At 43.1% G+C, this 13046-nt stretch overlaps 1 protein-coding gene across 1 annotated transcript in view; it reads right to left on the bottom strand.

The window, feature by feature from the left end:
• Positions 1 to 12021, bottom strand: part of MYORG (myogenesis regulating glycosidase) — a 148314-nt gene extending 136293 nt beyond the window's left edge. Inside the window, exon 1 of the mRNA XM_069626837.1 lies at positions 11932 to 12021. The gene's annotated coding sequence lies outside the window, so the exon portion shown is untranslated. The remainder of the gene's footprint in view (positions 1 to 11931) is intronic.
• Positions 12022 to 13046: the final 1025 nt, after the last annotated feature.

The raw sequence follows: 13046 nt of genomic DNA, 5'->3' as shown, positions 1-13046 counted from the left end.
AGGGGCGCAAACATGTAAGATTTTAGGATAGCCCTCATCACTTTTCATGATGAATTTGCATACAATGATTCTAAATGTATACAGGTAAATCTCATGAATATTGTTAAGGGATTTCCTGAAAGCACGTCAGGTTTGCGGCCCTCAAGGCTTTGAGTTGGACACCCCTGATGTAGAAGGTCTTGACAGCAACACTATTAGAAACTGTGCCCCAAAAAATCCCCAGTCGGCAACATGTGCCAGAAGAGAAAAATGCACATTCAAGGAGGAGTCAGTAGAATACTTGGGCTACTCATTCTCGACAGATGGCATTAAACCAAAAACACAACTTACTCACAGCCATAGTTGATGCTCTAGCTCAGACTTATGAAGAAGTCCTTTCCGGGATCGGATGAATATGTAAAATTTGTACCAGTATTTTCTGAGAAGTTGAGCCTGTTCATGCACCCTTTAAAAGTGACGCAGAATATAGACAGAGTTTCCACAAATGAAAACACATACTAAATATAATGTGTGGAAACCCTTAGATCCAAGGCTTGATAATAACAGTTGATGCAGGTTCTTATAGCCTCAGGGCCACACAAGAGCAACCAAGAGCCCATCTTCTCCAACATTGAAAACTCCTTTATATGCAGAATGTAATTTCTTCAGGATTGCAAAATAAAATGCATACTTGTGCATTTGTTTCATAGCACTCTACCAGATGTGTAGGGTAACAGGTTCCACCTCCAAACTGATCCCAAGCAAATAGTGCACACGTTGAAACCTAGCACAAAGTCCTGTACCCCTAAATTAGGCAGACAAGTGGCAAAGCTACATGAATACTGCCCATGACATCCAGCACATTCCAGGTTGTAATAACAGCTAAGTGGGCTGCATGTCCCGCTTGCCCTACAGAGAAGCACCCAACAATACAATCCTGAGAGATGAATGTATAGTCGCCACCAGTACAGATGTGTGTGCAAACCATCAGTGAAATAGAAAGGCAGAGCAGCATGGCAACACATTAAATCCTCAAGAAAGTAATGCAATACAGTACATGAAATTGACCAGACAAATGATCCCTGTCCCCGGAAGCATACAGAGTGATTGTTACGGAGTGGACCTCCGATATGTATTTCCCCTTTAAGGGTGTGTGTACCTTGGTACAGTGTTACCCTTTTAAGAGGTGCCATGACTACGTCATGGCCCAAGTTAAAAGGAAGCCTGTAGGCACGTGCGGGGAGAACGGCCGCAGGCACCATGACCAACTAACTGGTGTGCGTGTCTCTTATTGTGGCCTGCAGGCCCGCCCTGAAGACACAGGGCCTGCAGGCCACGGTGCCATGAAGTTCCCTGCTTAGCCTGCCGGGCAGGTTCCTAGGAAGGACCACGGCCAGCTGTGCCGATCACTGGGGCCATGAGCCTCCTGATGCTGGTGTCCCATAGCATCCAACGGTGGAGCTGGTGCGATGTCCCCTGGCCAGCTCCACAACACAACAGTGATGTCCACTGAATTACACTCCAGGGGGGCCGTACTGTTCAAGGAGAGAAGGCTAGACCACCATAAGGCCTACATGAATAGAGAAGACTCGTAGAACAACTCGGCATGACCTTAAAGAATCAGGGAAGAAGCATACTTGTGGCCAGATAACGGCAACATTGAATACGGCATAGAAAGTAGGAAAACCATGGGGAAAAAGTCTGATTTGAATGCATAGGACCCGTTGTAGATTTGTCTAGATGATTAAAACTGTACTTTGTTCTGAACACAACAACACCCACCATATATAGAAACTCAAAGACATTTTCAGAAGACAAGAAATACCAAAGCAATTTGCTCACAGATAATGGTGTAAACTGAAATCAGGATACATTTGGATTTCTGGCATAGCACAAAAAACGCAAAGCCGCTCTACTTTTTTTTAAAAAAGTTACATGGATAAATACCTATTAAACACTATCACAAAAACATTTTACTTTTATTACAGATATTATAAACAAGTATTATCCCTTTAAAAATTCATAATCTTATAAAACATTTCATAAACAATAAAAAAGTGCTTAGCATCAACTTAATTATACCTTCTTAAATATATCGGTGCTTTAAATACCCACAAAAGACGAATGTGTATGCCAAGATTTCCAACCAAATGTGGTACAATGTAAAATCGTTCTATTAGAGTACAGAAGTCCCCATGATTGATCAGAGTTAACACTTTCAAGTTTAAAACACTGATTGTAAAATCCTTTTATGTACAGTTCATCTAGGTCCTAGAACGAGGCAGTAGATGTCTCGAAGTTTCCACTTCCATGTTACAAAACAGACAGACGTTGCTGGTAAAGGATTTCTTTCTTTGTCCATGCTGCCAGTCTAGACATAGCAGGGAGAAGCACCAATCGTAGCGGCATTATGAATCTTCTCACTTTTCCACTGTACAATTTCTCTCTGTAGCTACATGGGTCATTAACAGGAAAGCTTTGTCAAGTGACTATTTAGATGGATACCCAATAATACTAGGTTATTGTTTCTATCCCTCTTTGCTAAATTTCATAATATTTATATCCGACAATGTAACATTGATGTTTTGCTCTAACACAAATCCAATGTCTTCAAACAAGGAATCATTGTCTTTTATCCATTTTCCTCAAGGTATCAGTAGAAAAAGGGAAATTCAGTAGTCCAGTAAAGTTTGCGAACATGGAATCATGACCGTTTTCTTAAGATAGCATTTTAACATAAATAAAATACCACTTTAAAAGGTAGGTAAGGGTACATAAAGATATTATCCCCAGTTTATTGCTTCAAAAGATGTAGAATGCTAGTGATCTACGCCAAGTTTCCCTTCTGAAAGTTTTAACTATTTAGTCTCTTTAACCTTAAAAACCTCTAGTCCATATAATGCACTTAAAAACATGTTGTTTTCGAGTAGCCACCTTTATATTTAATAAAATTACGGGCAACGTTGAATTCTTCTCTCCACTTTAAGGCTGTTTTTTCCCCCACCTCTGAGGTTTTCTGGGTGTCCATTATATTAATACCCAAATAAACATATGCGCAAACCACCTCTATGGTCTTGTCTTCAATCTTCCAAACAACCTTATTCTGGTTTCTCTTGTTCAGACATATCATAATTTTTTTTTTTTTTTTTTTACGATTGATGATGAGACCATTATCCACTGAGTAGCTATGTAGGCCGTTGATACTACGCTGCAGTCCTTTTTGGGTCCTAGCTAATAGGATAGTGTCATCGGCGTAGGCAAGCCACACATGCTGGCTCCCTACTCGCGGTGGAAAATTATGACTCGTCTAGTGCATCTCCCAGGTCCGCCACAAAGATTGTACAAGATGGGGGCTAGAGGACAACCTTGTTTCAATCCTTGATTGGCGTTTATACTGTTACTTAGTTGCCCCTCTTGATTTATTCTCAATTGGACCGTTGTGTCGGAATATAAATCTTTTAGGAAATGCAACACCACCAGGTGCAGGTTCCCCTTTTTTAGTTTGATCCATAATATCAACGTTTTAATGTGTCGAACGCCACTTTTTAATCTACAAAGCAAATATAAAGGGTGCTTTATCAGATTGGAGCAAATGAGATATAAAAAGGTACCCAAGTTGGAGAGAGTGCACATAACCCTCCTGAATCCAGATTGTTGATTTTTTAAGAGATTATTCTCTTTTATCCAGGCATTAAGTTCTTGTAGGAGTAATTGGGAGAAGAGGTTAGAGCTGGCATTCACCATTGCAAGCAAGCAATGATTCGATTGGTTGTCCCTGGATCCCTTTTTGAATATCGGGATCAGTATGGAGGACTTCCAGCCACATTGTGTGCATCCAGTGGTTTTCATTATATGAAATAATCTATCCAATATGGAGGGACCAGTTTTTAGGTACTTTATTCATAATAAGATTAGTTATCCCATCAGGGCCGGTGGCCCTAGACTGTTTTGTTTTTTTGGATCATTCGCTCCAAGTCTTCTATTGACTACTGTAAGCTATATTTTACCAATACAAAGTGCCATTATTCCTCATTCACTAACTCAGAATGATCTATATATTATAGGCTGCAGATATAAATTGTCCACGAGGACTCCGATATGGGATTAACTTCCTTCTGGTCTATGGTGGTTTCAGCATGGGATTTATACCGTCAGGGGCAAGGAAAGGCTGGATGCTACTTCTAGGTTGGGTGGAAGGATTTACAGAAGATGTTGCACGGTTCAATGTGTCCCTTATGAAAATCCTGGTTTCCTTAATGACTTGCTTCAGAGATCTGCTGTTTATTCTTCATAAGATGGAGGAATGGAATCTACGAGAGTCTGTTACCTAAAGCATTAAATACAAGGAACCATTGTTTCGTTATGGCAGATGCTTTGTACCTTTGGACAGAATTTGTATACATCTAGTTTTACATTTTGTTTTAATGGTCAATTGATGAGAGGGATCTCATACCTCCAATAGCCTTCTCTTTGTCCCTTTTTAGTTATTTTTCCCCCCTGCAATATTAGAATCAAAACACTTTCCATTCATCAAAGGCTTGAGAGAGAGTATTTCATTTCATTTATCCCTTTGTGATATTTGGATTTAGCGAAGGCCCACTTAAAGTTTTCAATGTCAAATTCTTTGACAAGAGGACCATCAAGAAAAACGGCCCTACATCATTGACAAGTAAACACACTTCTTTGCGACAAGCACAAAACAATGCAAGTTTCTGATATCGCCGCGAGAGATTTGCTTCTTTCGTTTATAAAACAATCACAAAGATGATTAGAGTATAGCTCTCCCATTTAGTACACAAGAGGAGAACATGACGTAGGTTGTGGAATACGAAATGGGTGGCACTGTACAAAAAGAACAACCTTGTCCCCCACTGCATTCAGGACCGGAAGGACAAACTATCTGAGAAGACACTTAAGAAGAAACCATCACCGACTACACATTATTCAAGCCCACCTCCACAGCTGACACCAATACAGAGACCGTCAATCCTCAAGAATCCAACTCATATCTTGGACATCATCTGGAGACAAACAACCAGGTACTCGGTCTTTACAGAAAACCAAATCAGCGATCAAATGATCGAGACCAGATCATGACAAAACTGCCCAACCGATTTCGAGATGGACTGTATTGAACAGGACACTCATTTTGTTCAGAACAGGAGGTATGTAGTGACGATGCTCTGCAACTTGTTTCGAAGCTTAATGAAGCAGAGCTTCAATGACCAGCTGCCCCTTAACCTCTATGAAACATAACGTGCACAAAGAAGCATAACTGCTGAATCCAAACAAGCTTTTAATAATCACCTACAGCTCAACAATACAACATGGTGCGTGCGGTCCAAACTGTGCTACCTAAGCTCCTGGCACATGGTCACTGCAGTGGGATTGGGAGAGAATGCATAGACCGTAAAATCTACTATACACAACCTGTCAGAACAGGAGTTAACTGCAGATGCACCAGGGACCTCGCACCAGTATGACCTTGGGGTCTGGGGGGGTGGGGGGGGAGTGGAGGTGGTGAATAGGGGGGGGGGGAAAGTGCTGTGATAAACCAAGAGCATGCCTTGTCGTCAGTTATTAACACTGGGATCATGCAAGCCAATATATGTGGGGTGCAAAAAATAAATAAAAGGAGGATGCAGAGATAGATCTTCACACAAAACAATATTTATTCCATTGCAGCCTTCCTCCTCTTTGGCTCCTCCTCATCCTGTTAGATTGGGTCCTCTTTCTAAAGGAACCGTTGGCTGCATTAATTCGCACATAACAGCCTCCATCTACTAACAGCATCTTCCACAATAGTCAACCTCTAGAAATGAAAATGCAGGTGAACTGAAAAGATGTTCGTTTTGCATGTGTGCTCTCTATTGACCCCTATTGGTCAACAAGGAAATTGGCGATGGAGGGAACTGACTATAGCGGGTGCCACCCACCAAAAGTTGGTAAGTGGACACGTATTATCTTGATGTGTACTATTGACTGATGGGTGCAAGTAAGAAAGCGAAGGGTCCCTTGAGGCTTTGAAAGGTGCCAAGGACAGAAGCAGGGTATCCCATTTCCTACTGAGGAACAACAACTCACTTGGCACAAGATTTAACAGTGAACATAGACGTATTTACAACAAGCGACTAGCCCAGGCCGACGGCAGCAGCTTGCCAGAGGAGCAGCATTTTATTGCGGTTTATGTTCAATTTACTGGTTGTCATTTTTTTAAATATGAAGCAAATTTTGTTTCTCTGACTGATCCTCAACACCACGAGTAATTTTGAGCTAGGAGCAGTTATTCCACGCTGACAGATAAAGTCTTTGATGGCCAAACATATATATATGCTTGATATTTACAAACGTTTTATTGCTACAGTTTTGTTTAAACATTTTTTTTTTTTTTTTTTTAAAGGAAACACATGCGTTGCAAACCCAGCATGCTTTAGGGATTTAGTGATTCGGGAATACAACTCTCTCAGACTTGTGTGGCTATAAAGCTCTTTGATGATTCTTATCTTCCCAAAATGCTCTCAATATGAAAAACAGCCAAAACCTCATTGGTGTCACTTCACATTATCTTTGGAGTTCTTTCGAATCGCTACACATATAAACTGTGTTAAGCAATCACTTTTATATTCAAATAAATGGAATGCATTTTTTAAACCGTTGCAGAAATAAGGGTATCCTTTTCAGAAAAGTAAAGGTTAAAATGATGCATCATTTTACAATATTGAACACATGCCTATATTTAAGTCAAACACAGAGTTCCCACAGATGTCACTAAGATTAATTGATCAGGCAAGGGCAATATTCGCAGTAGTGTCTAAATTTAGTAGTCCTGCCTGTATTACAGCTTCTCTTGCTCCGTCGCAGGAACAAGCAGATACTTTAATACCTTCTTTAAGGAGAAGATCATAGCTATACAGAAGAGCCTTGAGAGTCTGAGAGGCCAGGATGGGTCATTAGATTATAACAAGAAGAACTTCATGCTGGGGAAGGGGGTACAGGAGGAAAGTGGATTCGAGCAGGTGACTGGGGAACTGATACATTCCCTTATTCTCCAACTCAAGCCGACAAATGGCTTCGCTTTCGCGATGCCCGCTTGTGCAGCTAGGCGGCTGGCTGCTAACATTACACCATTTGTGACCCTATTTGTGAACAAGTCCCTGTCTGAGGGTTGGGTCCCGGATGCACTTAAAAATGTAATAGTGAAACCCCCGTTGACCCAGCCGTGTTGAAGAACTATCGACCAGTGGCTGACTTGATCCGGCCAGCTAACATTTTGGAGAAGGTTGTATCCTCTCAATTTCAGGCATTTGTAGATAAGGAGGGGCTGTTGGATTAACTCCAGTCTGGTTTCCGACCCAAACATGGGACGGAGACAGTGCTGCTAGCAGTACATGATCTGTTGGAACCCGCGGATCAAAAGGTATTGTTGATGTTGGACCTATCAGCAGCTTTCGACACAGTGGATCATCACATTATGTTGGAGCATCTGTGAGGATTGGGAAAAGCTTCAGAACAAGAGGCGATGTGGTTTAGATCTGATGGACAGAGTCCAACAAGTGCTGTTTGGGGACTTCACCTCGGAGGCGGTTGTCCATCAGGGATCACCATTATCCATGTTGATATTTAACCTGTACATGCGCCCAGTCTTAAATATATTGAGGAAGCATGGGTGGAGCTTTCACTCATATGCCTATGATACACAAATTTATATTGAGACGAAGAACACCTAGGACGCATTTATGAGAATCAATCATTGCACAGTGGATATTGACAAGTGGATGGCGAGTAACCAGCTTCAACTGAATGCAGCAAAGACTGAGATTCTTCTTTTTGGCCCTAAGGGGAGATTTAGGGATGAGAAGCAATCTTCCTCCCCATATATTCTCAGTGAGAAACTTCAGTTTGCCAAATGTAAAAGCTGGCCTGTGTCTGACAGGAGAACCTGGGCAGTGAAGCCCAGGTGGTGGCCTAGGTGAAGTCAGTGTATTATTCCTTACGGATGCTTAGGAACTTTCTGCCCTTTCTGCCTCTAGAAGATCATCCAGTGGTTGTAGGGGCAATGACAACTATTCATCTGGATTATTGCAACAATCTGATGGTAGGTATTCTAGCTAAGCAGATATCTAGAGTCCAGAGGGCCCAGAATGCAGCGATTAGACTGGTAGGACATCTCAGAAAAAGGGACCATGCATCTTCTCTCTATAGATCCTTACACTGGTTGGTGGTCGAGGATCGAATCAAGTTTAGAGTAGCGTGCCTGATGTACAAATATCCCAATGGCCTTGCCCCAGTCTACCTCAGTACGAAGGTGTGCCATTATCATCCGCCCAGGGCACTGGCTCAGGTGACAAACTGTTGCTGGCTGATCCACGTTCCAAAGTTGTCTCCAAAGGAGATTGGAGAGATTCAGAGTTTTAGGACCTAAGCTCTGGAACCATCTCCCACTGGAGATCAGAGCCCGTCAGTCACTGGGCCAGTTCAGAAAGGCTTTAAAAACTCATTTGTTCAAGTAGGTCATTCATCTCAGAGACACAAGAATATTTGTTCTGGACACCTTGAATATAGCTTTCTTGACCATCTGCGCTTGGAAACAGTTGAGTCCGTCTTGGTTATTTATACCGCGCTCCAAAACAAATACAAAAATAAAAAATAAACTAAAATGATGTTCAGAAGCAAGCACCAATTTCCCTCCTCAGCCCCACATTTCAGAGGTCTGTGGCCGCCCAAAAGGAGCAAGCATGAAATAATTCATAGAGAAGTTAAAATGGCAAAGAGTAAATATGAATGCACAAGTGCATCAAGAAACCTGTGAAAGGATTCACAAAAGGCATAGAAGGGTGAGAACAAAACCTGTGTGCAAAAGGTACACACTGTTTCACAGCTGTGAAGGTGTCCTGCAAAGATATCCATACAGCAAGCAATCTTTACAGAAACTGCTCAGTGCCAAGCAGGTAAATGGCACCCTTTCTTGTTTTAACATGAATCTTGAGGACATTCTGCTGCATGCTCAGTACTACCAGGAGAAGCAACTACAAATGATGTCGCACAATGCATAACTGATGTTTATAAGTAATCTTTACATTAATTATATTTTAAATACAAGGTAGGGCTTTTACTGTGAAACAGTGCTTCCAACGACAGCAAAATATCTTTATCTATACCCACAAATCTCAAAATGCTCCAATGTTTTGTACAGTCCAATCAACTCTACAGAGTTAACAAACATTTTAAATGACCCTAAACGCGAGCTGGCATGACCCACAGCCTAAACCACACCCACAAAAGGTAATATTGTGCTTGAACGTCCGATCCATTGCTCAATTTTACTTGTGGAGTGTTGGGTATTTTGAACAATTCCACAAACAGCAGTGATGTAAACAGTATGTACCACTTAATTTGTTATAAAAGGTGCTGCATTGGGTAGCTACGAGGAATGTTGTTGCTTCCCACACATGAATGTTCAGGGTCGCCCTTATCCATTACTCCACCGTGAGAATGCACAGCCAAAGATTCCAAGAACTTTCCCCAAATGTCTTTGTTGAGCCATTTATGCCCAGGCAGAGTTTGCAAACTTCATTTGGGATTTTGCCATATTTTAATGGTGTTCAAGCCCAAGGGAATGGAGTTACATCGGCTGAAACTGGTAACTTGCCTTATTTCGATTTTGCACCCTGCTAACACCAGAGCTGTAACCATGAGAAGGGGGTAGAGTTCTTTTAATTCAACATTTTGATAATATGTGCCTATACTTCATATGTAAGCTTTACCATTTGACAAGACCAGGAGGTAGAAATGTAGCTATGTTGTATTGCAGTTTTATTAAAGACCAGTCTAGGTGCTTCTCATAGAGTGACAGCAGGCACTTTGTGAGAAAAACCAGATATTAGCATCGAGACCAAAATTCCTCGTTCCAACCTTCTTTCACTTGTGTCTAGTTAGTAGTTTTTAATCGCTTCCTCTAAAAGATAGTTTTCAGACCCAAACGAAAATAGACAATTAGGTGCAACAATTACCTCTAGCGCACTCAACTGCAGAACACGCTGCCTTCTCCAAACCTTGGGAAGCAGAGATACGAAAACACTCTTTCAACCAATATAACATACAAGATGACGGGATTGAAACAACAGAGAGGAAGCAATACCATTCTCATTCCCGGAACCTGAAAAACGTCCTCATAATGTTACGGAGCCAAAATAGGGAACAAAATGAGGGTGAAGGGGCGTAGTTTGGCCAAGGCGAACAGAGTTTGTTGAAGGGACAGAATCTGGTGAAGGTGCAGAGTCTGGCAGAGGTAAGGTAAAGTTAAGGGGGGGGGAGCATGCACTTAGTTGGACCTAGGGCAGCAGAAAGCCTAAACGTGCCACTGACAGTGAAGCGACTAGGTTCCCAGGTAGGACATGCAGCGTATTTTAGCACATAAAGTAGACTGTTATCTCATACCCTGGAATGGAACCCCAGCTCCGAAGCCAGGAGCTGCAGCAATAACCAGAAACTTCAGGAGCATATATGCTCACTTTGTCTTTCTGTACCCCACTTCTCAGCGAGGAGAGAGGTACTACATGGTCCGACATGTGTCCAGGTAACCGATACCACAAGCACCAATCTTAGATGGGCCAAGCACCTTGTATATCTATGATGTCAATGGTGATCAAACAGAGTTGATATACCACCACTGATTAAGGGTGTCCAGGATCCCAAATGAGTCTTACGACCAAGCTCAGAAGACACACAGTTCATTCCATAGGAAAATAAATCTGCCCTTTTACAGCTTTGGCTATTAGGTGGTGCTATCACACCCCATGTAAATGCCTAAACTGTTCGCAAAATAGCAGAGCTAGGAGGAGTAACATACAGCCTGTTGGTGTTGTGTGGCTTTTTAGCCACCCAATGACTATGCATGGCTATGTTAATCCCTATAGCCATTTCATCCACTACTCTCCAAAAAACACACCCTCATGAGGTCTCTTTGAGCTAGCTTTATCATACAGTAAAATCAAAGTAAGGGCTGTTATGGGTCTGCTACTGTTAATTTCGAGCAGCCTCAAACATGCAATGGCTTCATTGCAACTGTAAAGCCACTCCTGGTGTAATAAAAAAGCCTTAATTGTGTCTTCAGTAACTTGATTTTTAAACACTACATGTGTGTCCTCGCATCTCTTTCTTGCATAGAATGACTGCTAAAAACGAGCAATGGTAAAAACCAACCGTTTTGGAACTCTTAAATGTGTCTTGACCAGGTACTCCCACAGTCTGCCTGTGCAGTCCCCATTAAGGCAGTACCTGGCAAATGCCCACCTTACACAAAAGCCAAAAACTGTTGGGCTTTCCCAGTGCTTCTCATTTAAAAGGATTTCACCCAAGCACCGAGTCTGCTCACCAATTGCTCACTATGTAAACCTTGTCTATTCAAAATGACACCTTTGACCGTTTTTTTTCAATAAATACAAACCGTTCAGAATTACATGAACTGTTTAATTTAGAAACTATGTTCACGTTGGGTTTTTTGATGAGCTGTCTTCCGCACTTAAACTCAAAACAATGCTGACTGGGGGCTAAGTCCTTCCTTCTTCTTTGTCCCCTTCCCTCCACAAGCCCAAACCCCGAAGCGTCTGTTTGTGAAGCGCTGCCACCCATGAGCCTTGCAATGCAGTGTCCACTGCGGCGGCGGTCGTGCACTGGCGGCGGTGCTCTGCGGCAGAGCCCCCGGCCGCAGCATGTTTACTAGCCGAGCTGTCTCTGGAATGCCCAGGCGCGACTTGTGCAATGCAGTCCCCGTGCCCTGCGCAACACACACACACACAGCCCTCTGTCTGTCGCCCTTCCTAGGGTCTCCTCAATTCGCCCTCAGTGCATGCAGTCACGACTCCAGATGGGACAAGCCATGTACACGGAACTGCAAAACACCCCTCCGAAAGCACCTCGGCCCCACACAGATAAACACGAGCATGCACTCACCATGCCAGAAGCGAACATGCCAACTTGCAACTCCAACTGCATCAGGAAGAGCAACTTTCTTTTCTTTTTTGGGGTTCCTCCGCAAGCTGTTCGATTGGCCAAAGTTGCTGTCGCTCGGTGAAATGGGCGGGGCTGGGTGGAAACGCGTTTTAGGAAATCTGGGGGATGTAGTTCTGTTTTCAGCAACCACTGGCGTGTTGGATTGCAGCCTGGCAACCTGTAGCACGCAAGGCACAACACACGCATCTGTACTCTGCTGATGTGTTGGCATGTTTTCTGATTTACATGTGGAGCTCTCTTTTAGACATCCCCCCTGGCTACGCCCCCTTTCTCCCAAGCATTACCTGACATTATGTGCCAGGCCAGGCGAAAGTCCCCGAAATTGGGGCATTTTCTCAAAACCCCTCCGAAATTGATACTTAATTATATTAGAATTGCAGCTACCTCATAGACTAGATGAATTAAATGCATTTTGTTTTAAAAACATTTGCATACATTAGTCGCTGTTTTCAGGTTTTAAGTTTTCAAAAGTGCTGCGAGCAAGTACTAATTTTCATATTCGATGACATCACAACAATATATGCCACTCCATGGTGTTAACGGAAGTGACATAGTCAGACGCTCCATCACAGAAAGTAACTTCACAGGAAGTGCATCAACTCACAAGATCATACCTCTCAAAGAAATAGTCACATGTAACACATGGTCAAGTTGATGTCGGTTATTGTTAGGGGCCCACCCCCGGTCACCGGGGCGGGCCTCTACAGGGGTTGGGAACTCCTGACACGGATAGAACGGCGGCGAGCACACCGCGAGCCAGTAGCAGGGATCAACCTAGTTGGCCCGGATCACCGGGCAGTTCCTTTCTGCTGGGGACACCCAGCAAATGTCGGCCTTGGCCAGGGGGCACCCAGGACAAGCCGACCCACAAAGGCCACGATCACGTGGTTGCGACCTCCCCACAAAGAAGTCCACACAGACACGAGTGGCCGCTCCCTGGGGTTCCGCGGCACTCCCTTCTGCGTGCCAGCAGAGCCCCTTTTTATTAGAGAGTCGTCATGACATAGTCATGACGCTCTCTAGCACACAACCACTAGACCAACACTCAACATCCC

This window comes from Ambystoma mexicanum, chromosome 6p (genome assembly GCF_040938575.1).
Source record: "Ambystoma mexicanum isolate Mex_15411 chromosome 6p, UKY_AmexF1_1, whole genome shotgun sequence".
NCBI lineage: Eukaryota > Metazoa > Chordata > Amphibia > Caudata > Ambystomatidae > Ambystoma > Ambystoma mexicanum.
Note: the sequence above shows the minus strand (reverse complement) of the source record. Positions and strands in the feature narration are given on the sequence as shown.